The sequence below is a fragment of the Pelobates fuscus genome, chromosome 4, assembly GCF_036172605.1.
Source record: "Pelobates fuscus isolate aPelFus1 chromosome 4, aPelFus1.pri, whole genome shotgun sequence".
Lineage (NCBI taxonomy): Eukaryota > Metazoa > Chordata > Amphibia > Anura > Pelobatidae > Pelobates > Pelobates fuscus.
This window is the reverse complement of record NC_086320.1, coordinates 38,225,066-38,251,925: the sequence shown is the minus strand read 5'-3', so window position 1 is coordinate 38,251,925 and position 26,860 is coordinate 38,225,066.

The following is a 26,860-nucleotide window of genomic DNA, read 5'->3' as shown; positions in this document are numbered from 1 at the left end:
TGAATCCCAGAAATATTCAAAGGGATGGGAAGTGCAAACCGGAGTGCAGATTTCCATCCAGATATGTCCTCGTCTAAGAGTGAAAGACGTCTGTGTAGGAGTCGGGGCACACCAGGTACCCCCATAAAGTCTCGTAGGTCTCCTTGACGGTAGTTGAAAAGTAAGTTAGTGCAAATCCAGAACAAAACGGCTCCCGTGAGGGATAAATAGAGTATAGACGGAGGACCAATCATCTCCGAACCCTGTTCACCAGGTATGCGTTCTGAGGAGATGGGGCAGTCCTGCCATCTTATCCCAAGATCGTAATGACTGGTGAACTCCAGACAACCGGGGTTTCCGGTCTTACCATGTGATCCATGCGAACGGTTTACCTTCAGACCGGGTAATAGGCCTTCCTTAATCGTGTTACTCGACCAAGGCAGCGCCTGTTTGCTCCATGAAGGTCTCCGTATCTCCTGTCATCTAAATATGGGAGAAACTGTCTGCGCAGTTGTTCGTAATGGTCTGGATATCCAAAACAGAAAGCAATCCTCTGTTTTATATGGGGCAGAATATACCAAAACCTGCACTAACATAATACCCGAGGTCCATCCGTTAGCCGTGCCATCTCCAGGAGTGTGTGTAAATAAGTGGGAGTCTCCCCCCGTTATACCTCTGTGAGAATGTCTTGCGTGTGTTACAGCGGTCCGGATCCAATAGATCCATTACAGGAGATAGAATAGAGGGATCCAGCCTAAATAAGTATAACTTGCATGACCAGGCAGTCCTCTATAACGAAATGAGTAGCACGGACGTCAGATCTAATTGAATGCAGGAGGGACGCCCCTCCATGTAGTCATCGATGTCTTGCACAGGTACAAGCCTGTGTGATGAACAAATGGTCGGCACTGTAGAGCATCGAGTGTATGAGAGAGCCGCGCTCTCTACTAATGTGATCGAATATCGTGATAGTTTACGGCTGATAGCCTGAGCGGGCCGCACCCGTAAATAACCAAACAGTAGAGTCTACATCCGTGACCGGTTCTCTCTACGAGAATGTGTCCCCCAAACATGTCCTCTGTATCCAGCTCAGTCTCTGGCTGAGGTTGAGGGAGGGCTGCGCCCTCTAATAACAAATCAGTGTCCGGTTCCGTATCTGAGAGGGGTTCGCTCTCTGTTCCTGAAGATAAAATATTCTCGGATCGAAGTGATGGAGGGCCGCACCCTCCTGTGATCCAAACTAGAGTCCCTAGAGACTCAGGGTGACCAACTGCAGGGTACACCAATTACTAGTATCAGCATAAGGCTGAGGGCAATCTTCGGAAACAACGATGGAAAACTACCAACTGACCGTCCGGATCCCGTGCGCGCGCGCGGGGTCCAGGATGACCGTTGGTAGTCTGAGGAAAGCTGGAAACGTTCTCCGCAATCCACGAGCGCCCGGGAGGTCAGAGGAGGTCAAGTCAGGCCTCTCGACGACCCGAGCGAAAGGAAAGGAAGTCACGAAAACAAAAAAACAACAATAACGTAGATAAGAGTAAAAACGCAAATTCTATCTCAGCTAGAAGGCAAATAGCAGGCCGGAAGGTAAGACAAGTAAGCCCCACTGAACAGGGCCAGGAGCTAATCTTACACAGGAATAACTACCGATACCTATATGGATACCGGGAGGCAGATACGGAGTTAGTTGTTAAAGACAAGGAAAACACTGCGTTCTTCTGTAGGTGTCTGAGTACCGGTCCTTGCCTGTTCCCCACCATATTCAGATGGCCGTATACTGGTGTCCTCTTGGATAGTATGGCAATGGTGCTTGTCTGGACACCTGCCTATTTCCATGTCACTGGTGGGCACTGGCTTTTCCTCAGTGATATTCCCCAGGTCTGTGGCCAAAAGGGGTTCAGCACCAATAGAGCAGGTCCATCACCAGGGCACAGGCCCAGCAGGCCAAACGAATGGACACAGAATAGTTGGCCAAGAAAATAGGCACAGACATAGCAGGCCATTCAAATAGGCACCGACATAGTAGGCCAATAAATGGGGCACAGACATAGCAGGCCAATCAATGGGGCACAGACATAGCAGGCTGTTTAAATGGGCACAGACATAGCAGGCCACTCTAATGGGCACAGATATAGCAGGCCAATAAATGGGGCACAGACATAGCAGGCCAATCAATGGGGCACAGACATAGCAGGCCAATCCTGGGTTGCATATTATTATTATATGATTATATGTTATTTATATAGCGTCATCCAATTCCGCAGCGCTTTACCATGGGTCTTGAATGAGTAATGGGGACCTCTGAGCTTGGGTAGAGTTCCCCAAAAAATTGTAGATCCTCAGAGCACCCTGTGACATAGGGCCCCCAGACATCAACCCTTTTAGACAGCGTAATGCCGTGCGAATAACTTGAACTGGGACTGGCAGTCCCAAACTGCCCAGCAGGCAAATAACGGTATTCCAGCTGTATTGGGTATAAGCGGAAGTAGTTTCAGTGATTACCATGGCCATGAATGTAAGATACATTGAGCGATACTCTCCTTAAACTGTGAATTGGTATGCACATGCTCACACAGATCTGTTTGATATTTCAAATCATTATATAGATTACCATCATCATATCTGATAAAATTGTATAGTATCAGTGTAGACTGGTCTCCCACACCAGTTTGAGCCAGATCCAGGTCTGTCAACTTTATATATATGCCATGGACAGTGAATTCATACCAGAGTAGTCTCCTCTGAGACCCCATAGCTGTACCCAAAAAAATATATACTGTGAAGCACCTGAATCCTAGAGCTAACTAGCCAACTGGCTCGGTATATACCCTGTACATAGCCTGTATAACTGAGTTCATATATACCTGTAACTCACAGTAATCTATGATATACACTGTCAGCAAAACTCACAGCAATCTGTGATATACACTGTCAGCAAAACTCACAGCAATCTGTGATATACACTGTCAGCAAAACTCACAGCAATCTGTGATATACACTGTCAGTAAAACTCACAGTATCCTGTGATATACGCTGTCAGTAAAACTCACAGCAATCTGTGATATACACTGTCAGCCAAACTCACAGCAATCTGCGATATACACTGACAGCAACACTCGCAGCAATCTGTGATATACACTGGCAGTCAAACTCACAGTAATCTGTGATATACACTGGCAGCCAAACTCACAGCAATCAGTGATATACACTGTCAGCAAAACTCACAGCAATCAGTGATATACACTGTCAGCAAAACTCACAGCAATCTGTGATATACACTGTCAGCAACACTCACAGCAATCTGTGATACACACTGTCAGCAACACTCACAGCAATCTGTGATATACACTGCCAGCCAAACTCACAGCAATCTGTGATATACACTGTCAGTAAAACTCACAGCAATCTGTGATATACACTGTCAGCAAAACTCACAGAAATCTCTGATATACACTGTCAGTAAAACTCACAGCAAGCTAAATACAAACTGTCATGGAAACTCAGAAGTCTGACATGTAAAAGAAATCTGATATATAAAATGCCATAAAACTCACAGCAAGCTGTCAGATATACACTGATAGAAACTATAGTCATTTCTGAGAAAACTGTGGTAAACCTGTTGAAATCCGCCGGGGTATCCCAGCAGGGGATGAGCTCCGACCACCGTGGATGGAGGAGGGGCCGCGAGCAGGCGCACCCTCCTCTACCCGGTCGGGCGCCCACAGCTCTAGAAGGAGCCGATCGCAGAAGACGGCCACGTGCTCGAGCAGGCCTGCCGCCGGTATAATCATGAAGGAGCTCGGGGAATCAGAGGAGGCAGCCAGACGGCTAGTCTCCTGAAACCCCGAGCGAACACTTGTATCCAGCGCATAGCAATGGCGGGACACATGGTGTTAGAGGGTGGGGAGGAGGGGAAGCAACTGAAAGGGACCCCCAAGAACTCCCCTAGAACCACCACGTGAAAGGAAAAAATCCCAGAGGGTACAGGGGAAGGAGAGGTTCAGAAGGGTAGTAATCCTCAAACCAAGCCTAATAAGTGTAAAGCTGAACACCATATATATAATATATATATAGAAAATATAATATATAAAATATAACAAATATATATCTACAGTAAGCATACAAAATAAATAATAAATATAAGATATACTAAATATAATTAATAAAATACTAAATACAGTATACAAAAAATATAAATAATAAATATAATATGATACCAAATATAAATCCTAAATAAGTCATATTAAATCCCAAATCCACCCACTAGAAGCAGGAGGCAGTGGTACTCTGACCTGTACTGTCTGCAGAGCAGCAAAGAAAGAGGAAATTATGCATGGGGAGGGGAGTTTTATAGTGCCTAACTTTTTTTCTGATTGGTTGTTTTTTCTGTGCTGCTGTGGAGTTCTAGTAAAGAGAGACTTAAGCAAATACAAAGCCTCCTGTCATGTTATAAAATTGCTTAAATATTTTACATGTGTGTCTCTTCATGAGAGACAGCCAATAACACAATACAATGCAATGCTTTTTAGAGATGATGAACCAAAGAGACTTTAAGTGCAGTCCCATATGTTTTTTTTAAACCATTTTTGACATAAAAAAACAAGACTGCCCTGCAGTGGCGTACTAAGGGGGGGAGGGGTAGAAGAGTGGCGGCCATTTTGTCTCTCGAACGCGGGCAGTGGCACTTGGTCGTTGAGTGCCTGGAACTCTTTTCAGCTATGCACTTGCACAAACCCCGGTAAAGGTTGTACAGCTGTCTGTTCTATTTCCCGAACAACTATGCAAATTACATTCGGGAGATGGGAACTACCAACTGGTGGGAGCATTCGTTCCCCGTAATCAAGAGAATCCCTTGCATGGTGTTTGCACAGCAACCCCCCAACAGAGAACGGCTGGGGCACCTTTTTCCCTGGAACTGTTTTGGGTTGTCCCCTCGATCCGGCCAGTCAAAACTTTACACTGGTGGCAATCCAATTGTACCAAACAGATCTGAGTGATACTTGGCCAGATTGTACACTCAGATCTGAGCTATCCAGGCATGTGACTGTTGTGGGGTTCCCAGTTATGATGGGGATACTTTGGGGGTACTGTACATTTTGTATAGGTTTTTCTGTACCTGAGAGATAATTGAATTATAGTTTTTTCTCATGCAATTATCTCTCAGGCACAAAGGACCCTGGGAAGGAGAACCCTGCAATATTGTATTGGAGACCCCATGTTAGGGGTCTGTGCATAAAAGCCATGTGTGGCCTGAACACAATCATTTGATTCCCACAACTATGTTTTGTCTGGTTACTGAGTGAATGGATGCTTGTATATTTAATTGTTCCAGTATGGGTGAATGGAGGAATTAGCGAAGGTAACCAGTCAGGTTACCTCAATCGTGTATACTTTAAATACATGGAAGACAAAACTTAACATCTGGGAACATTGAAAACAGCAAAAACCCAGATTGCCATTGATCCAGGGGCTCCACTACAAGGGGTCCCTCATTGGCCCTTCATGTGTCTAATTGTGCAGACTGTTAGCAGGGCCTTGGGTAGGGGGGTTCCTCAATGTATGGGAGTTTTGTGGGATATTTACTTTTGTGTGATGGGGAGGTGGTTTGGGGTTTTGCAGGACCCAGTTTGGGTTTGGATTTTTATAAGACACTACTCACTCTAGGGAATGGGGGAGCCTCACCATAAACAATTATGAGGCATTGTATGCAATTGCCCCATTGGATATATCACTTGTTTAATCATGTGCAGGTGGTCAGAGTTGGTGGTAATTTGAGCTGGGACAGTGTCTTAGAGTGTATTTGGTGTATTTGTCTCTGGGCATCTCCTAGTCATGCTCCACTTGGGCATTTTAGTTTATTTTTAGCTTCTAAAGGAAACACAATGCTTGTTTGATTGCTCGCCCCCCACTTGGTTGTTTTGTACCTGTCGGGAGACCTTTATTTCCTGACTGGTTGGGATTGAGGTCTGTTACCTCCAGACACCAGGGCCTTCTGGTGGGGGAGTTCACAACTTGTATATTTTTTTTTGTTCAGTCCTATGGTTCCGTTATACCCCGAGGTGTTTACCTGACTGGGACCTCCTCCCACACTTACAGAGGATCCTCTCCCATAAACCCCTGTGGGGCTCTTCCAGGCTTTGCCACACTACACTCAGTGTACTCTCACTTAATGCAGAAGGTCTTTAATTACTTGAAAAAATATTCCAAAGAGGGCTACTCTCCCAAATTAACCAATCATATTTTTACTAAATGTTTTCAGCGGGATAACACACCGGGAAGGTAGATTTGTGTTTATAAGAGGCACTATATATAATAAGTTTATAAGAGGCACTATATATAACAAGATATACCTATACCTCCCCAATTGTTTTCAGGAGCCCAGGTTGGGTTCAGATAAAATGTAAACTAAGGGTTCTGTAACTGAAATAGATACTGAAATCACTCAGTGAGTTTCAGGAAGGCTGTTTGGTTATGGGAGGAGACTTTAATGTTCCCCTGAATCCATCCCTAGATGGAGCATTATACACAAGATGCTGTGGATCCAACAAACTCAATTTAGTTTTTTAGAGGAAGACCAACAACAAGACACCAATGAACCAATATATATTTTTTCCTCAAACTGCTCAATTTCACATTACAAATAGTCCATAAACTTAGCAGCAATGAATGGAACTTTAAACCAAGCCCTCTCCACTGTGTTCTCCTTAACATTCAGTGTCTCGTGGGCATTCCCTCTACTCTCGTCCTCAGCAAATCGATCCTTAACATCATTGCACAATAAATTTAGCTCCACCCACTGGAGATTTTTCCATAGTACTTATTTCTGTATATATACTATATATACCTTACCCATTGAGAAGTACAGCCCCTGGATCAAGGGCAAGCTGTTTTTTTTGCCTGTTTTCAATGTTCCCAGATGTTAAGTTTTGTCTTCCATGTATTTAAAGTATACACGATTGATAAGCACAATATTATCATTAAATATTAATTAGCTTTTTCTATATACAGTGTGGCGAAACCAACCTCGCCACTGTGAACTGGAGAAGCCTGGTTGCTAGCCTCCTGCCCAGTGATTATGGCCCTGTGTGAGCGGTGATACCCCAGATAGCTATACCATGGAGCCTATTCATATAATGAAAGACTATGGGAAAGACTTTAGCTCCATGGCAATTGTACTGTGTGAGTAGGATCTGCGCGCTATTCGGTAGTTTTGTGGGCTCAGATCCCAGCTATCTGGGGATATGTGAAATGTCTGTGTGTTATGGATAAAAAGTAACTTTCTGTATTTTAAAGTGTTTTATGTCTTTCTGTAACCATGTGGTTAATGGAGTCTGCTTCTAGCCCTGGATAATTGGATTACTTTCCTCTTTGTCTCCAGGATAGAGGCCTATGTAAAACCTGTCTAAACCGGTTTTCCATGCGGCTAGTAAGGGACAAAAGATACTTTTAGTTCGGATTCATGCCATTTTTTTAATATGTTGTTCCCCTGAATGGATTGATTGTGGATATGGATTTTTATGTGAATGTGATGTATGGTTTTAGAGTTATGAAAGTTGTGTAAAAAGTATATTTTAAACTGTATGAATAATGGGATTATGTGTCACACTAAGGGGAGGGGATGTGTGGGTTGCACCCGTGATGCTATTGGTTATTTTAGGCCTCTCCCTGGGTGTGGCCTGTATGTGTACAGTTGTAATAAAAGCCAGGCTGGATGTGCCAGTCCAGAGTTCCTGTTTAACCCTCAAAGTGAAGTGTCGTCTCATTATTGGGGGAGGATTTATTGTATGCTGTTCCAGTTTGACTGCTAGGATTGAAAACCTATTCGCATGGTTCCTATTCAACTGTCTACAGAATTCAGAGGCTTGAGAGGATTCATATGCTTCTCTGATTCGGTGATTGTGGTGTCTGCCAGAGTGCTTGGAGTCCTCAGGAAACGCTAGGAGCATCCTTTAACGGAGGTACCCAGTCGGGGTGCCAGGCGATCCGTTACATACAGTATTATTTTCCAAAAGCTAATCAAAATATTTAAGTACAAGCTCTCCAAACTTGTTGTTACATAGTATCAACGTGTTAATTGCATTAACCTGTAAAGGCTAAACGATTTACTGGATCAAGAAAAAAACTCACATCCTTAGTGCTTGAACAGTGGGTGCACTAACCAGTTGAGCTATTTCATTGACTATAATCCATATTAAGATTGTTAACAACCGTGAAAATACATTTTGAAAATGCCAACTGTGTTTCATATTTTACAACAAAATGCAAAACTAATAAAAAAAAAAAAAAAACCATAAAAGAAATGAACATATTGTGCTAAACAAACTTGTTGTGAATTAGGGAGAACACATTGTGATGGAACATCTTCCATTTTAGTGCAATGTGGTTAAATTAGCCATAGTATGTCTGTGATGATACCCTAAGAGACCCCCAACATGAAATCTTTGTTTTCACACTCAATCCTTCTGTACCACTGAGCAAACAAGAGCCCGCACAGAATGCTGAATAGCTGTGGGAAATAATCTGAAATGGTCATTTTTTGGCATACGATGCATTTTGTGGGCATCAGTGGAATGCCAAAGGCTCATCTTTCAGCTGAGTTAGTTGTAGTTAATTATAGCAAACTATTGAATTTGTCTGCATTGAATAACAACAAAATGATAAACCGCTAACTAAAAATATGTAGCAACAAAATGACTAAATCACATTACTAATGTTCTCAGAGATTATATTCTTTCGAGCAACAATCAAAATATGGTGTTTGTATAGAAAAATTAACTCGAAGAATCATAACCGCTATACTGTGTTACAGTGTTTATGGTGACATAAAGCTTTCCCTGGAAAACATACCTATTAAATCCTTACCATTGTCTTTATTGTATTTATTTCTTTGTTTATTCTAAATTTGCACATGCAACCTTCGTCACAGAGACTGGTGGAGAGACAGAGCAGGAAGAGAGACAGAAATTTGGAAAAACATGAATATGTGCATGTTCATCTGGATAGGTAAAAATTAAATGAAAACAGAATGACAGATTTGCAGAGGGAGGCGTTAGAGAAATAGAAAAGATGGGAGGGCATTGTGAAGCTAGATACACAACTTGGTGATAAACTGGCTAAAATAAAAAATTTTGCACTGGTCATCCCAGAAAAAAATGGATATATTAATATTATTACTGGTATTTATAGCACCAGCTTAGAAGGCTCTCTAGTGTACAAGTGTTTATTTAAAAGAAAAATCAAATGCTGTACATGATAATCCATATCAAATATGTACAACAATCTTTCTATCCAAATAAGGACAATACATATATTACCACACAGATAGAAACATAGAAACATAGAATGTGACGGCAGATAAGAACCATTCGGCCCATCTAGTCTGCCCAATTTTCTAAAATACTTTCATTAGTCCCTGGCCTTATCTTGTTAAGGATTAATCAACTGAAGCAATGAAGAAGCGCAAATTCAGATTAGACATTCACTTTACTTTTTGGGAGCGATATAGTTTTGTGTGGGGGTTTCTCAATTATCATCATCAGCAACAAACTGGTAATCCAACAGATTAAGTTGGAGATTGTGAAGTGAAGTCTCCTATAAAGAAAACCCCGTGTAATGACACGCACACTGCCCTGCTGGGGTTGGGGATTGATCTGTGTGTATTACTAGACCTCAAACCACAAAAGTGCTTCTTGGTTATCAGGAAATATGGGCTACATGTTGGTACCTCCTCTACATTTCCTTGCTTAGTATTTTCCTTGCTTGGTATTTTCACAAATGTTAAAAAGTTAAAATCCTTGTTGTGGAATTCACGTTATACATTTTACATGTTATATTAAAATCAATGTAAGGTTAATGTTGTGCTAACTCTGTTTGTCCATCCGTCTGTCCGTCTGTCTGTCTATCGATCTATCTATTATTATTATTATTATTATTATTTTATTAATTATATAGCGCCACCAGATTCCGTAGCGCTGTACAATGGGTGGACTAACAGACATGTAATTGTAACCAGACAACTGGTCATACAGGAACAGAGAAGAGGAGGGCCCTGCTCAATGAGCTTACATTCTAGAGGGAGTGGGGTATAGTGACACAAAGGGTAAAAGTAGGGGTACGAGGTAGGTTGTTAGAAAAGATCTATCTATCTATCTATCTGTCCATCCATCCATCTGTCCATCTGTCCATCTATCTCTATGTCTGTCTGTCTGTGTATATATATGTCTGTCTGTATTTATATATATATATATATATATATATATGTCTGTCTGTCTATATATCAGTTGATCTATCTTTTCTATTAATACATTATTTACATTGTTCAATGAACTTCACTTACTCGTCTTCTGCAAGACACATTTTAATAAAAATACTCATATATTACTCATATATTGGTGCATGACAACCATCCATCATGTAAAGACTCTACGTTTTCCAAGGAAAACTTCATGTGACATAGCTAATTTTTAAAGCCAAATTCAAGTTGCTTATGAGGTATTTAATCAAAACATATAATATTGTAAGAGGGGTACAGAATATTGTATAAATCTTCCATTTACATTATAATTCATTATTAATAGATTTGTGCACATAGAGAAAGCTCCATTCTGCAGAATAATTATTTTCTTAAGATTAACAGGGTCATTCACTAAAGTGAGATTTCAAAGTGAATTTAACATTAAGACCAAAGTAGCTAAACTGGTAACTTAGCTGGCTTAGAGAAATTTTCTGGTCTGGCTTTTTTCACCTTAAAGGGATGCAATAGTCACAAAACAACTTTAGCTTAATGAAGCAGTTATAGTGTACAGATCATGCCCCTGCAGTGTAATCGCTAAATTCTCTGCCATTTAGAAGTTTAGTCACTTGTGTCCCACCTTCCTGCATACAGCCCTAGTCACACCTTCTTGCACACGACTTTCACAGCTTCCCTAAGCACTTCCTGTAAACTGAGAGCTAATGTTTACACTTCCTCTATTGCACATTCTGTTTATTTTAGAATGTCTTATCTCCTGCACTGTTAATAGCTTGATAGACCTTACAGGAGCCTCCTGTATGTAATTAAAGTTCCATTTACAGAGCAGGAAATACAATTAAGAACAAGTAAGTTTACATCTGATTGTAAATAAAACCATTTTTTCATGCTGGCTGTGTGAGTCACAGCCAGGGGAGGTATGTCGAGTACTGCATACACAGAAACAAAAGTGAATTAACTCCTAAATGGCAGATAATTGAGCAGTGAGACTTCAGCTTCAGGGGCATGATCTATACACAAAAACTGCTTCATTAAGCTAAAGTTGTTTTGGTGACTATAGTATCCCTTTAAATTTTAATTCACTTTGAACTCTTACGTAAGTGCACTTTGAAAAAAACTAAATAAAACCATAAAAAGGCTAATAATAATAATTTGGGAAAAGCCCTGTATTGTGGTGAAACCTTTTGGTGTTGATTGTATTAGCCTTTTTATGGTTTTATTGTTGATGAGTGTGACAAACCCTTTCCAAGGGAGTTTGCCACAAGTTCCTGGAGGAGCATGCATGCCAGCCTCCTGTCCACAGACTATGGACCTTGTATAAGGTGATATAAAAGTCTCCGTTCATGCAATTGGGATTATATGTTTCGGTTACCGAACAACCGCATGAGCCGGAGACCACCCTGAAGCTTGCTAACACCTATTAACAACTTGGAATGCTTCTCACCGCAGTGTTCTAATTTTTTGTCTGGGTGGCCACAATTCCTATGGACAACCATGAGGTGGTGGAAATCTGGTTCACATGAAAGTAGGCGGGGTCATGAATTCATGTTTGGTCATGAATCTCATGGAACTAAAATCGGACACAGAAACTCCCTAACACCGCTGGACTTCCATCATCGCCTGCGTTCAGTGCTATTTAAAGGGAAACTCCAGTGCCAGAAAAACGATCCGTTTTTCTGGCACTGGAGGGTCCCTCTCCCTCCCACCCACCAATCCCCGGTTACTGAAGGGGTGAAAACCCCTTCAGTCACTTACCTGGGACAGCGGCGATGTCCCTCGCCGCTGTCTCCGCCTCCGCGACGCTCCTCCTAATGATTACGTCGGCTGGTGGGCGAGACTAATCTCGCTCACCGGCCGAGGAGACCTAATGCGCATGCGCGGAAATGCCGCGCATGCGCATTACGTCTCCCCATAGGAAAGCATTGAAAAATCATTTCAATGCTTTCCTATGGGGTTTTGAGCGACGCTGGAGGTCCTCACACAGCGTGAGGACGTCCAGCGACGCTCTAGCACAGGAAACCTGTGCTAGAACCCAGGAAGTGACCTCTAGTGGCTGTCTAATAGACAGCCACTAGAGGTGGAGTTAACCCTGCAATGTAAATATTGCAGTTTATGAAAAACTGCAATAATTACACTTGCAGGGTTAAGGGTAGTGGGAGTTGGCACCCAGACCACTAAAATGAGCAGAAGTGGTCTGGGTGCCTGGAGTGTCCCTTTAACTTAGAAGGGCACTGTTTGGTGAAATCATTCGTCTGGATGAGGGGATCAAGCTCCGGGGTAAGACTTTTGACTCTGTTCGGTAGTTTGTTCATTTTCAAACTACCGAACTAGACCGACTGCAAGCCCTTATTCTCTGGAACTGTTTTGGGCATGGGACCATGTGTGTGTTCGGTCAAACAAATGACTTCCAAGAAATTCCTGAACCCCTGAACTGATCTGGGTGATTTTTGGATATGTTTGTCACCAGGATCAGGGCTATCAGGGGATGTAACTTGTGGGGTTTTATGTAATTTTAGGACACTTTTGGTGTGTTTTGGAAAAAGTGGTTTTTTTCTGTGCTTGGAGATAATTGGATTAGATTAGTACAGTTCCTGATCCAATTATCTTCCAGGCACAGAGGAGGGATTATCTGATTTTGTATGGGAGTGTCCTGGACCTGAGAGACAATGTAATTGTGTATTTGTTTTTACTGTGGTTTACTCTCAGGTTCAGGTGGGAGTGCCCCTTGCATGGGAACATGCATGCAAGGCCAGTTGTGGCTGCCATTAAATTATTCCAGGTGGCACTCGAAAACTGTGTGTCATCCTGTTATTGGAGGACAGGAAGATTTAACCCCTGTGTCTGCTGTTCCAGCTTGCAGGGGATTCAATGGAGAAAGTCCTTGTAAGGACTATAGCTCCCATGAGTGTTGCCCACTGCCTGGGGGTGTCTAGAGCGAATTCCCCATTCGGCTCCAGGAAGGAGTAATTACAGGGCCCCAGTCAAGCCAAGGCGACTGTGGGCAGAAGTGCTGCGGTTTGTCCCCGTTCCAACTAGGAAGCGGTCCTTGGTGGAGGTGTCCAGCCAGGGGTACAGGGAGCTCCACTACAATGAGTTTGCAATATATATTTTATTATTGTTAACTTTCCATCTCTTTAACTTTATTTCTATCATCAACTGCTTCTTGGATATTATTATTGGTGGGGAAGATACCACCTATGCCTTGTGGACCAAGCAACCTAGTTTGCTCCTTATCCTGTAAGTTGCTTTCTACTTATCAGTATGTATTCCTCAACACAGTGTGCACTATATATGTCTGTTTTGTTTTCCATACCTAGGGTGAGGATTGTACCACTTCACACTTACCATTTTTGGGGCTCACCTATATGTGAGTACACACACACGTTTATACATGTTCTAAGTGCTCCTATTCATTTTTATTGTGGAATAAAAATTACTAAACGATGAATTATATAAACATAAATAGCATAAAATAGGTCTCACTCCAAATTCTCTTCCCTCTGATGTTTATTTTTCATTCTCTCTTTGCCAAATCCCTTTAATATTTTGGCATCTGTATTACAATATTTTAAGATGTTTTTAAAGACATTTGTCTAATGTTTATTTGTGGTTTGATCTGCAATACCACTGGAGATACATTTGGCATTGTTAAGGTTTCTTTCTCTCTTTTGCGTTCTCTTTTCTAAACTCTGTTTTAAAGCTCTGTTTTGAAGAATATTTTGAAAATAGTGAGGTTCGGAGATGGTTTACTATCAGTAATGTGAGTTTTATGTAGCATAAATTGACATGCTTTACAATGTAAGCAGCGATAAGGAGGAGATGAAAGATGTCTTCTTAGTCTTGGATTTTTTTAAATTGACTGTTAATCTGTAGGTCTTTGAAGTCCGTAATGTTGTTTGAATCCAGAAATACCTGATCAAATGTTTTGATTTTCTAATCCTTGCCACTATGAAGCATATGCTGACGACTCTGTTGTATCCTGCAATTTGTATATCATACATATACATAGATTAAAGTCAAAACAGATCTAGGAATATCCACCAAGGATTATATTTGCCAAATGTCAGTGTCTTTACATTGATGTTCCGCACTCTATTCATTACTTATAAGACAACAAAAGTTATACATAAAGAATATTAAAACTGGCCAATCACTGTGCTCCTTGTTTATACTGCGTTCTTATATCACTCTCTATTTGTTATTAACATTCTATATGATACAGCGGAGCAATCCAATTAGGCTTTTTTTAGGTAACACCAAAAATTATTGTGAACTTATAATAAGGACTAAAATAGAATGTGAAAAATATATAGAACAGATGCAGAGAGAAATAATGTAATGCAAATATCAACAACAATAATAGTTGATAACAGGAAAAGTAACAGAAAATCTGCATTAAAAACACACACAATATTTTTTTAGATATAACGTCCACTTCTAGGAGCTCCAGTTTTTTTTAATAACAGTCTATTTTTTAATGTCAAATTATTTTTTCCTTTCTACACTGAACACTCACCTATATTTAGAAAACTTTCCAACAGACACTTGGGGAGGATTTTCCACCCCTTTTCCAACTCTCTATAATGTGGGAATTGTATTTGTATTTTTTTGCTTGTGGTAACTTCTTTTCCTGCTTTGTGGGAGTTCCATAAAAGGAGAAAAGGTCTGATTTAATTAGATGTAAAACAAGTGAATACAAATAAATAGTAGCAAGGAAAATACCCAGGAAAACAAAACATTTAAATTTTCTTCTGGAGATTTTACTCATCTTTAGATACAAGACCCTTATAAACATTAGGGAATCAAACTGATATTTGCTACTATAAATTAGTAAGCCCACATTGCATATTATTATTATTATTATTGCCATTTATATAGCGCCAACAGATTCCGTAGCGCTTTACAATATTATGATAGGGGATTTAACTATAACTAGGACAATTACAAATAAGCTTACAGGAACAATAGGTTGTAAGCTCAATCGAGCTTACATTCTATAGGAGGGGGGGTGTAAAACACATTAGTAGAGGAATTTGCAGTCAAATAAGGTGGGCTGCCCTTTAGGAGAGGGCAAGAGACAGGTATGTGAGGTAGGGGTTAGTCTTGGAGGCCATAAGCTTTCCTAAAGAGATGGGTTTTAAGGCACTTCTTAAAAGATGCAAGACTAGGGGAGAGTCTGATGGCGGTAGGTGGGCTATTCCATAGGAAGAGAGCCGCCCGCGGGAAGTCCTGCAAGCGCGAGTTGGCCGTACGGGTGCAGACAACGGACAGGAGGTGGTAACGGGCAGAGCGGAAAGACCGAGAAGGGACATACCTATGGATCTGTGAGGAGATATAAGAGGGGCAAGAGTTGTTCAGTGCTTTATAGGTATGAGTTAGTACCTTGAATTGACTCCTATAGCATACAGGAAGCCAATGTAAGGACTGGCAGAGGGGTGTGGTGTGAGAGAAACGACTAGAGAGGAAAATCAGTCTAGCAGCAGCGTTCATTACGGACTGTAGGGGTGCAGTACGGCTTTTGGGAAGACCAATCAGGATAGGATTACAATAATCCATGCGGGAAATTACTAGAGCATGGACAAGCTCCTTGGTAGTATCTGGTGCGGATGCGGGCTATGTTTTTAAGATGGAATCTACAGGATTTGGCAACATGCTGGATGTGAGGCTCAAAGGTGAGACCAGAGTCAAGTATGACGCCAAGACAGCGCGCTTGCAAGGATGGACTGATGTTGGTACCACAAACTTGAAGGGAGAGCGAAAGAGGAGGATCAGTATTAGGAGGAGGAAATACAAGGAGCTCAGTTTTAGAGAGATTGAGTTTCAGAAAGCGGGAGGACATCCAGTCAGAGATGGAAGAAAGGCAAGCAGTGACACATTGCAGGACGGCAGGGGAGAGGTTCGGGGAGGAGAGATAAAGCTGGGTGTCATCAGCGTACAGGTGGTAGTGGAATCTAAAAGAGGTAATAAGTTTGCCAAGAGAGGCAGTATAAAGAGAAAATAGAAGGGGACCAAGGACAGAGCCTTGGGGGACTCCAACCGAGACAGGATGAGGGTAGGAGGTATCATTAGAAAAAGAGACACTGAATGAGCGTTGGGAGAGATAAGAGGAAAACCACGAGAGGACAGAGTCACAGAGACCAAGCAATTGAAGAGTTTGAAGAAGGAGAGCATGATCAACGGTGTCAAAGGCTGCTGAGAGGTCAAGAAGAATTAGTATGGAGTAGTGGCCTTTGGATTTAGCTGCGATTAGGTCGTTAGTAACTTTGATAAGGGCAGTCTCTGTAGAGTGCAGAGGGCGGAAGTCAGATTGAAGGGGGTCAATGAGAAAGTTGGAATTGAGGAAATGAGACACACGGGTAAAGACAAGTCTTTCCAGAAGCTTTGAGGAGAAAGGGAGCAGGGATATGGGACAGTAGTTAGAGGGGGTGGATGTGTCGAGGGATGTTTTTTTTAGTATAGGTACTACAGTAGCATGTTTAAGGTCAGTAGGGACGATGCCAGAAGAGAGAGAGCAGTTGAAGATGTGTGTTAAAAAAGGCACGAGACAAGTGGAGAGAGATCTGATAAGGTGAGATGGGACAGGATCGAGCAGGCAAGTGGTGGGGCGAGAGGAGCAAAGATGAGCAGCCACCTCTTGGTCAGTAGCTGGGGAGAATGTCTGAAGGGTAGGAAAGGCATGATCTATGTGTGGTTGAGAAACAGAAAGGCAAGGAGGGGAGAATTCTTTCCTTAGTTGTTCAATCTTGTCAGTGAAGTAACATGCAAAGTTATCAGCAGTAAGGTTAGTTTTGGGGGTGGCCACAGTAGGGCGAAGAAGAGAATTAAAGGTGTCAAAAAGACGCCTGGGGTTGCGGGAACATGAATTAATGAGAGAGGAAAAGTAGGACTGTTTGGCAAGAGCAAGGGCTGCACTGTATCAACACAATATGAATCTATAATGGAGAAAGTCTGACTGGGTGCGAGACTTCCTCCAGGAGCGTTCAGCACAACGGGAGCATCTTTGCAGGTAGCGTGTTGATTTAGTATGCCATGGTTGGGGGTGGGTCCTCCTCAAGGTGCTTGTTTGGAGTGGCGCTGCAGCGTTCAAGTCAGATGTAAGAGTAGAGTTATATGTGGAGATGGCCAGTGAAAGACAGAAGAGGGAAGGGATGGACAGCAGTCTTGAATCAATGTCAGCTGACAACTGCTGGAGATCAAGAGAATTAAGGTCCCTTCTGAGTTGAGGGGGGTTAGGCTGAGGTTGTTGGGTGAGGGGGTACACGAGAGCAAATGATAAGAGGTGGTGATCAGAGAGTGGAAATGGATAATGATGTCCCAAACTGTTCGCAGGCGAATGGTTCCTGGCGAAAATTGCTTGTTCGCATTCGCCACGGATGGCGAACACATGCGCTGTTTGGTCCGCCTCCTATTCGTCATTATTGAGTAAACTTTGACCCTGGCCTGTACCTCACAGTCAGCAGACACATTCAGGCCATTCAGCAGAAGACCCGCCTTCCCAGACCCTCCCACCTCCTGGACAGCATCCATTTAACATTCATTGTGAAGCTGCATTCTTAGTGAGAGTAGGGACAGTGTAGCTGCTGCTGATTTGATAGGGAAATTGATAGCTAGGCTAGTGTATTCAGTGTCCACTACAGTCCTGAAGGACTCATCTGATCTCTGCTGTAAGGACAGCACCCCTAAAAAGCCCTTTTTAGGGCTAGAACATCAGTCTGCTTTTTTTTTTTTTCTGTGTAATGTAATTGCAATTGCCTGCCTGCCAGCCAGCCTGTGTGTCAGACTCACAGCATATACTTTGCCCACTTGCCCAGTGCCACCACTCACTCACTGGTGTCACAATAGCTTGCATTTAAACAAAAAAAAAACTTTTTTTAATGTAGTATAATAGCAGTCAGTTTCCTTCACTAGTGTGCCTTTCAGGGCATGCCCAGTGACACCACTCACTCACTGGTGTCACAATAGCTTGCATTTAACAAAAAAAACCTTTTTGGATTGTAATATAATAGCAGTCAGTTTCCTTCACTAGTGTGCATTTCAGGGTCTGCCAGGGCACAGTGTCACACCAGTGCAACTCATATCTGGTGTAACAGTAGTGTACATTTAAAAATAAATATACAATTTTGACTGTAATAGATTGAATAGCAGTTAGTTGTCTGCCAGCGTGTGTGTCAGGCTCGCAGCGTATACTGTGCCCACTCGCCCAGTGCCACCACTCATATCTGGTGTCACAATAGCTTGCATTTAACAAAAATAACTTTTTGGACTGTAATATAATAGTAGTCAGTTTCCTTCACTAGTGTGCATTTCAGGGACTGCCAGGGCACAGTGTCACACCAGTGCAACTCATATCTGGTGTAACAGTAGTGTACATTTAAAAAAAATATATACAATTTTGACTGTAATAGATTGAATAGCAGTTAGTTGTCTGCCAGCGTGTGTGTCAGGCTCACAGCGTATACTGTGCCCACTTGCCCAGTGCCACCACTCACTCACTGGTGTCCCAATAGCTTGCATTTAAAAAAACTAAACTTTTCTGACTGTAATATAATAGCAGTCAGTTTCCTTCACTAGTGTATGTTTCAGGGCCTTCCCAGTGCCACCACTCACTCACTGGTGTCACAATAGCTTGCATTTAAAAAAAAAAAAAACTTTTTGGACTGTAATATAATTGTAGTCAGTTTCCTTCACGAGTGTGCGTTTCAGGGTCTGCCAGGGCACAGTGTCACACCAGTGCCACTCATATCAGTTGTCACAGTAGCTTGCACGCATAGTACCACTAATCGAATCGAAAAAAAAAAAATGACAGGCAGAGGCAGGCCTCCCCGCAGGGACCGTTATGGTCGTGGTTCTGTGATTCCCTTTTGCCCTAGAATAATGCCCAGTGTTCAGAGGCCACGTACCCTGAACTTGAAAAGTTCTGAGGACATAGTTGACTGGCTAACACAGGACACCAAATCTTCTACAGCTTCCGCTCGGAACCTCGACGTACTATCCTCCTCCAGCTTAGCTTCGGGCACCTCTCAAGTTACCACTCGCCCGCCTGCCGCCACCACCAACACTAGCACCACAGCCGCTACACTTGGTATGTCAGAGGAGTTATTTACACATCAGTTGGAAGAAATTAGTGATGCGCGACCATTATTGGCAGAGGATGTAGATAACAGGGATATGTCTCAGTCAGGCAGCATTACACACGTACGGTGTGAGGATGATGATGTTGTACCCACTGCTGCTTCCTTTGCTGAGTTGTCAGATACAAGTGAAGCGGTTGATGATGACGATGCGTCCGTGGATGTCACGTGAGTGCCCGCTCGGCAAGAAGAAGAACAGGGTGAAAGTTCAGATTGGGAGACAGAGAGGAGGAGGAGGAGATGAGTTGGAAGCAGGGGGAGGTCGTCGCAAGGAGCTAGTGGCACAGTCAGACAGCATGCATCGGCACCCGGGGTCAGCCAGACAGCACGCCAATCAACGCATGCTGTGTCCACCACCAGAATGCCGTCATTGCAGAGCTCAGCAGTGTGGCATTTTTTTTGTGTGTCTGCCTCTGACAACAGCGATGCCATTTGCAACCTGTGCCAAAAGAAACTGAGTCGTGGGAAGTCCAACACCCACCTAGCTACAACAGCTTTGCGAACGCACATGATCGCACATCACAAATGCCTATGGGATCAACACATGAGTACAAGCAGCACACAAACTCAAAGCCGCCATCCTCCTCCTGGTCCAGCATCTTCAGCCATGTTAACTACTGCTGTCCTCCTTGCCCCCTCTCAAATAATCGCCCCTCCGTCTCTCGCCTTGAGCAGTTCCTGCTCATCTGCCCACAGTCAGGTGTCTGTCAAGGACATGTTTGAGCGTAAGAAGCCAATGTCACAAAGTCACCCCCTTGCCCGGCGTCTGACAGCTGGCTTGACTGAACTCTAGGCCCACCAGCTTTTACCATACAAGCTGATGGAGTCTGAGGCGTTCAAAAAATTTGTAGCTATTGGGACACCGCAGTGGAAGGTACCCGGCCAAAATTTCTTTGCACAAAAGGCAATCCCCAACCTGTACTCGATTGTGCAAAAGGAAGTAATGGCATGTCTGGCACACAGTGTTGGGGCAAGGGTCCATCTGACCACTGATACCTGGTCTGCAAAGCATGGTCAGGGCAGGTATATCATCTACACTGCGCATTGGGTAAACCTGCTGACGGCTGCCAAGCATGGAATTCATGGCTCTGCAGAGGAGTTGGTGACACCGCCACGACTTGCAAGCAGGCCTGCTGCCACCTCTTCTACTCCTCCTACTCCATCCTCTTCCATAACCTCCTCGGCTGAGTCCTCTTCTGCTGCTGCGTCTTGCTCCACATCAACGGCACCCCCCAGCTCCCAGGTACTGTTCCACATCCTGGATACTGCAGTGTCACGCCGTGTCTGTAATCTGATCGTACAACGCTTTGTGCATAAGTACCTGTAGCTTACAGGACGTCCTTAAGCAGGCCAGGAAGGTGTGAGGCCATTTCAGGCGTTCCTACACGGCCATGGTGCACTTTTCCGATAACCAGCGGCGAAACAACATGCCAGTGAGGCGCTTGATTTGCGAGAGCCCGACACGATGGAATTCAACACTCCTAATGTTCGACCACCTGCTCCAACAAGAAGAAGCCGTTAACGAGTATTTTTATGACTGGGGTGCTAGGACAGCCTCTGCGGAGCTGGGAATTTTTTTGCCACGTTACTGGACGCTCATGCGCAATGCCTGTAGGCTCATGCGTCCTTTTGAGGAGGTGACAAACCTAGTCAGTCGCACCAAAGGCACTATCAGCTACATCATACCATTTGTTTTCTTCCTGGAGCGTGCCCTGTGAAGAGTGCTGGATCAGGCCGTAGATGAGCGTGAAGAGGAAGAGTTGTGGTCACCATCACCACCAGAAACAGCCTTATCAGCATTGCTTGCTGGACCTGCGTCAATGCTGGAAGAGGATTGTGAGAAAGAGGAGTCAGAGGAGGAATGTGGTTTTGAGGAGGAGGAGGAAGACCAACCACAACAGGCATCCCAGGGTGCTCGTTGTCACCTATCTGGTACCCGTGGTGTTGTACGTGGCTGGGGGGAAGAACATACCTTCATTGAGATCACTGAGGACGAGGAACAGGACATAAGTAGCTCGGCATCCAACCTTGTGCAAATGGGGTCTTTCATGCTGTCGTGCCTGTTGAGGGACCCTCGTATAAAAATGCTGAAGGAGAACGACCTGTACTGGGTGTCCATGCTACTAGACCCCTGGTATAAGCAGAAAGTGCCTGAAATGTTACCGAATTACGGCAAGCCGGAAAGGATGCAGCAGTTCCAAAATCAATTAAAAAGTATGCTTTACACAGCGTAAAAGGGTGCTGTCACAGCACAACGGGAATCTAACAGGGGAAGAGGTGAAAGTAATCCTCCTCCTCCCACGACCACGCCAGCAAGGACAGGACGCTTTACAGACGTGTTGTTGATGGAGGACATGCAGAGCTTTTAGTCCTACGCATCGCCACAGCCCTTCGGGGTCCACCCTCAGAGAACGACTCGACCGACAGGTAGCAGAATACCTCGCCTTAACTGCAGATATTGACACTCTGAGGAGCCTACTGGGTGTGCAGGCTTGACCTGTGGCCTGAGCTATCCCAATTTGCAATAGAACTTCTGGCCTGCCCCGCTTCAAGTGTCCTGTCAGAAAGGACCTTCAGTGCAGCAGGAGGTATTGTCACTGAGAAGAGAAGTCGCCTAGGTCAAAAAAGTCTAGATTACCTCACCTTTATTAAGATGAATGAGGGATGGATCCCGAAGGGACTGACAGTGGGCGATACATTCGACTAAAAAAGGCCTGATGAGAGGGAATACTTAACACACCACTCCTATCTGGTGGCACATTAGATTGCACGCGCAGTGCCCCAAATTTGTAGTAGGAGGACCGACCAAGCATGTTTTTCCATCTCCCGCTTCCTAAAATCGATGCCTTATATACACGTCCCCTGATAGGAGACGTAACAAGGATTAAACTGATAAGAATAGTACTACTTAACACACCACTCCAATCTGGTGGCACATTAGATTGCACACGCAGTGCCCCAAATTTGAAGTAGGAGGACCGACCAAGCATCTTTTTCCATCTCCCGCTTCCTAAAATCGATGCCTTATATACACGTCCCCTGATAGGGGACGTAACAGGGATTAAACTAATAAGAATAGTACTACTTAACACACCACTCCTATCTGGTGGCACATTAGATTGCACGCGCAGTGCCCCAAATTTGAAGTAGGAGGACGGACCAAGCATCTTTTTCCATCTCCCGCATCCTAAAATCAATGCCTTATATACACGTCCCCTGATAGGGGTCGTAACAGGGATTAAACTGATAAGAATAGTACTACTTAACACACCACTCCTATCTGGTGGCACATTAGATTGCACGCCCAGTGCCCCAAATTTGAAGTAGGATTACCGACCAAACATGTTTTTCCATCTCCTGCTTCCTAAAATCGATGCCTTATATACACATCCCCTGATAGGGGACGTAACAGGCATTAAACTGATAGGAATAGTACTACTTAACACACCACTCCTATCTGGTGGCACATTAGATTGCACGAGCAGTGCCCCAAATTTGAAGTAGGAGGACCGACCAAGCATGTTTTTCCATTTCACGCTTTTCTAAAATCGATGCCTTATATACACGTCCCCTGAAAAGGGACATAACAGGGATTAAACTGATAGGAATAGTACTACTTAACACACCACTCCTATCTGGTGGCACATTAGATTGCCCGCGCAGTGCCCCAAATTTGAAGTAGGAGGACCGACCAAGCATGTTTTTCCATCTCCCGCTTCCTAAAATCGATGCCTTATATACACGTCCCCTGATAGGGGACGTAACAGGGATTAAACTGATAGGAATAGTACTACTTAGCACACCACTCCTATCTGGTGGCACATTAGATTGCACGCGCAGTGCCCCAAATTTGAAGTAGGAGGACCGACCAAGCATCTTTTTTCATCTCCCGCTTCCTAAAATCGATGCCTTATATACACGTCCCCTGATAGGGGACGTAACAGGGATTAAACTGATAGGAATAGTACTACTTAACACACCATTCCTATCTGGTGGCACATTAGAATGCATGTGCAGTGCCCCAAATTTGAAGTAGGAGGACCGACCAAGCATCGTTTTCCATCTCCCGCTTCCTAAAATCGATGCCTTATACACACGTCCTCTGATAGGGGATGTAACAGGGATTAAACTGATAGGAATAGTACTACTTAACACACCTTATAATAACACAGAGAGAGGCAACACAGAGAGGAGTCTGAAGAAGAGCAGTCAGAGGAGGAAGGTGGCTTTGAGGAGGTGGAAGACCAAACACAGCAGGCATCCCAGGGGGCTTGTTGTCACCTTTCGGGGACCCTTGGTGTTGTACGTAGCTGGGTGGAGGAAGAGACCTTCAATGACATCAGTGAGGACAAGGAACGGGAAATGGCTAGCTTGGTATCCAACCTTGTGCAAATGGGGAGTTTGCGGTTGTGCAAATGGACTGTTTGCGGTTGTTTGCGGTGCGTTAAACGAGGAGTTTGGTCTGTCACTGTGAAGCGGGCGTAACCCTTACACTATGTGATCGATATAACATCATACCTGATGTTTTAAAGCAGGTTATTCCGAACAATTTAGGAATGTTAGGTGATTTATGCTCTTTATGGATTAAAACCAGACTCTGCATTAACTATGTAATTTCCATGGGATTTTGCCATGGATCCCCCTCCGGCATGCCACAGTCCAGGTGTTAGTCCCCGTGAAACAACTTTTCCATCACTATTGTGGCCAGAAAGAGTCCCTGTGGGTTTTAAAATTCGCCTGCCCATTGAAGTCTATGGCGGTTCGCCCGGTTCGCCCGTTCGCGAACATTTGCGGAAGTTCGCGAACCGAAAATTTTATGTTCGCGACATCACTAGAAATGGAGTGTTGCAGATATTAGATACTGTACATGCATAAGTGAAGATTAGGTCAAAGGTATTGCCAGCTACATGGGTGGGAGAATTTTCCCACTGTGATAGCCTGAGGGAGGAAGTAATTGAAGTTTAGTGGCTGCAGAGGTCAAAGGTGGGTTTATAGGAATTTTGAAGTCCCCGAGAATTAGGGATGGAATGTTAGAAGAGAGGAAATAGGGTAGCCAGGCAGCAAAGTGGTCAAGGAAGAGAAGAGGGGAACCAGGGGGACGATAAATAACAGCAATGTTAGCAGAGAAGGGTTTGAAAAGGCGAATTTAATGTATTTCAAATGACGGGAAAGAGAGGGAAGGGTGTGTGGGTAGAGGTTTATTTTTTTTATTTTTTTATATATATGTTTATTTATCGTTTAAATTTCATCCATATAACATACTTTAGATGTCAATTTACTATATTGCAGTGCATTATTTTAAATATGTATCATTGCTGAAACTATAATATGTCATATTTATACAATACAATAAAAGTGTACAAATCACAAAGACAATCACAATTCTCCCTTTCATACCCAGACAAAACAGACGCAAAGAATAAAAAAAATGAACCTACTAGGTTTCCTCACAGTGAAGAGATGGTATTGGGGAATCAGTGGGGTAATGGAACTTTAGTTCTTGAAAATCTAACCCAAGGAGCCCAAATTTCATCATATTTCTCTTTAGATATTCTGTCCATTACTATACCTGCTTCCATCCTATAATGGAAATCAACTTGTGTACGTATGTCATGCCAGTTTAAAGGACCAATATTTCTCCAGTTCCTGGCCATTACTATTTTACTTGCCATAAAGATATGAATCATGAGGATTTTAATTTTTATTTTAACCCTTGACATATCTGAATGGAACAGAAACATTTGGGCCGTGATATCGATTTGTGCCTTAAGAATAGAATTTACTAGACCGGAAAGAATTGTCTTCATAGGGTTCAATTCCTCACAATCCCACCATATGTGGGGGAATGAACCCAATGCTCTGCCACATCTCCAGCAATCTGGTAGAAGTGTAGGTTGAAATTTGTGTAAACGAGTAGGGACCAAATACCATCTATAGACAAGTTTGAAATATACTTCCCGTATGATTACCCCATGTATGTACCTTTTTACTAAAAGTAGACCAGATAACCACTCATCAAGCGGAAAAGAAATTTGAAATTCTTGCTCCCATTTGATCATTGCTAACGCTTTATCTGTTTGTTTTTGTTTTTTTATAAATTGATTAAATCTAGAAGCAATTTTTTTCGTATAATGGAATGCTATAAATTGATCAATTGGGGTATTTTCCGAGAATTCTTTACTTGAAATGAAGGATTTTATTCTTAAATAGTTAAATATTTCTTTAGAAGGGAGATTATATTTAAGCTGTAACGTTGGAAATGTTAAAATTTGGTTCCCCCTCTAATAACTCTTCAAATTTTTCAATTCCACACTTTTACCATTCTTGAAGGTTTATATCTTTTACAGTTTTAAGCATGCTAATGGGGCATTCTTTGATATATGTTTGGTACCATATTTTTTCTTTAGATATTTTACTATATAGATCATTGTATTATTCATCGGGTTATTAGTTTTTATATTTTTTACAAACTCGCTATCGCACCATATGAGAGATAGAGGTTCGAGGTTACCAAGATCAGCTTTTTCAATATCTATCCAAGTTGGTCTTAAAGTTGTAACATTATCACACATAATTAGATGTACTGTCATATTAATAATATATAATTTTTGAACATCCGGAAAAGAAACACCCCCCTCCCTCCAGTTTCTCTGTAGAATTTCCAATGACACTCTAGGTCGCCTGTCCTGCCAAATATAGTCTGTTTTTGAAGACCGCATATCGTCTGGGAGTCCACCATCAGTGGGAGATTCCTGAATAGAAATGTCAATTTGAGAAGTAAATAGGAATTAACTGCCTCAATCCTTCCCATCCATGACAGTTCAACACCCCTCCAGGTTGTAAGAGTTCTCCTGAACTGGGTGGCCATATCTAAGTAATTAAGTACTCCGATTTCCCTATAATCCAAAGACAAGATTACCCCTAAATATTTTCTGCTCCTACCCTTCCAATCACACTTAAATTCCTTTTTAAGCATTTTTTCTCTAGGTCCGATTAGGCCCTTTATCAATATTTGTGTTTTCTTTATATTTACTTTATAGCCTGAGAATTTGCCATATTCCTTAATTAGGCCAAAAACTGCTGGAATAGATCTGGTAGGGTCCGTAAGAGATAGGAGGACATCATCTGCATAGAGTGTTATTTTATTTTCCAAAGTATTCACCTTTAGTCCAATGATGTCTTCACTCTGTCTAATAGCGGCTGCCAAAGGCTCTATGGACAAAATATATAGAAGGGGTGCCAAAGGGCAGCCCTGTCGCGTCCCATTTCTAATTGGAAACCACTTTGATTGAAACATAAAATCAGAGACCCTGGCTTGGGGATCTTTATATAATGCCATTGTACACTCCTTAAAAACGCCATCTATGCCAAAGGCCTTCAGAACCTCTTCAATATATTTCCAACTGACACGATCAAAGGCCTTCTTAGCGTCAAGGGTGACCAAAGCAAAATGGGCCGAACTTTGACTTGCACGATATAAAACATTCATTATTTTCCTAAT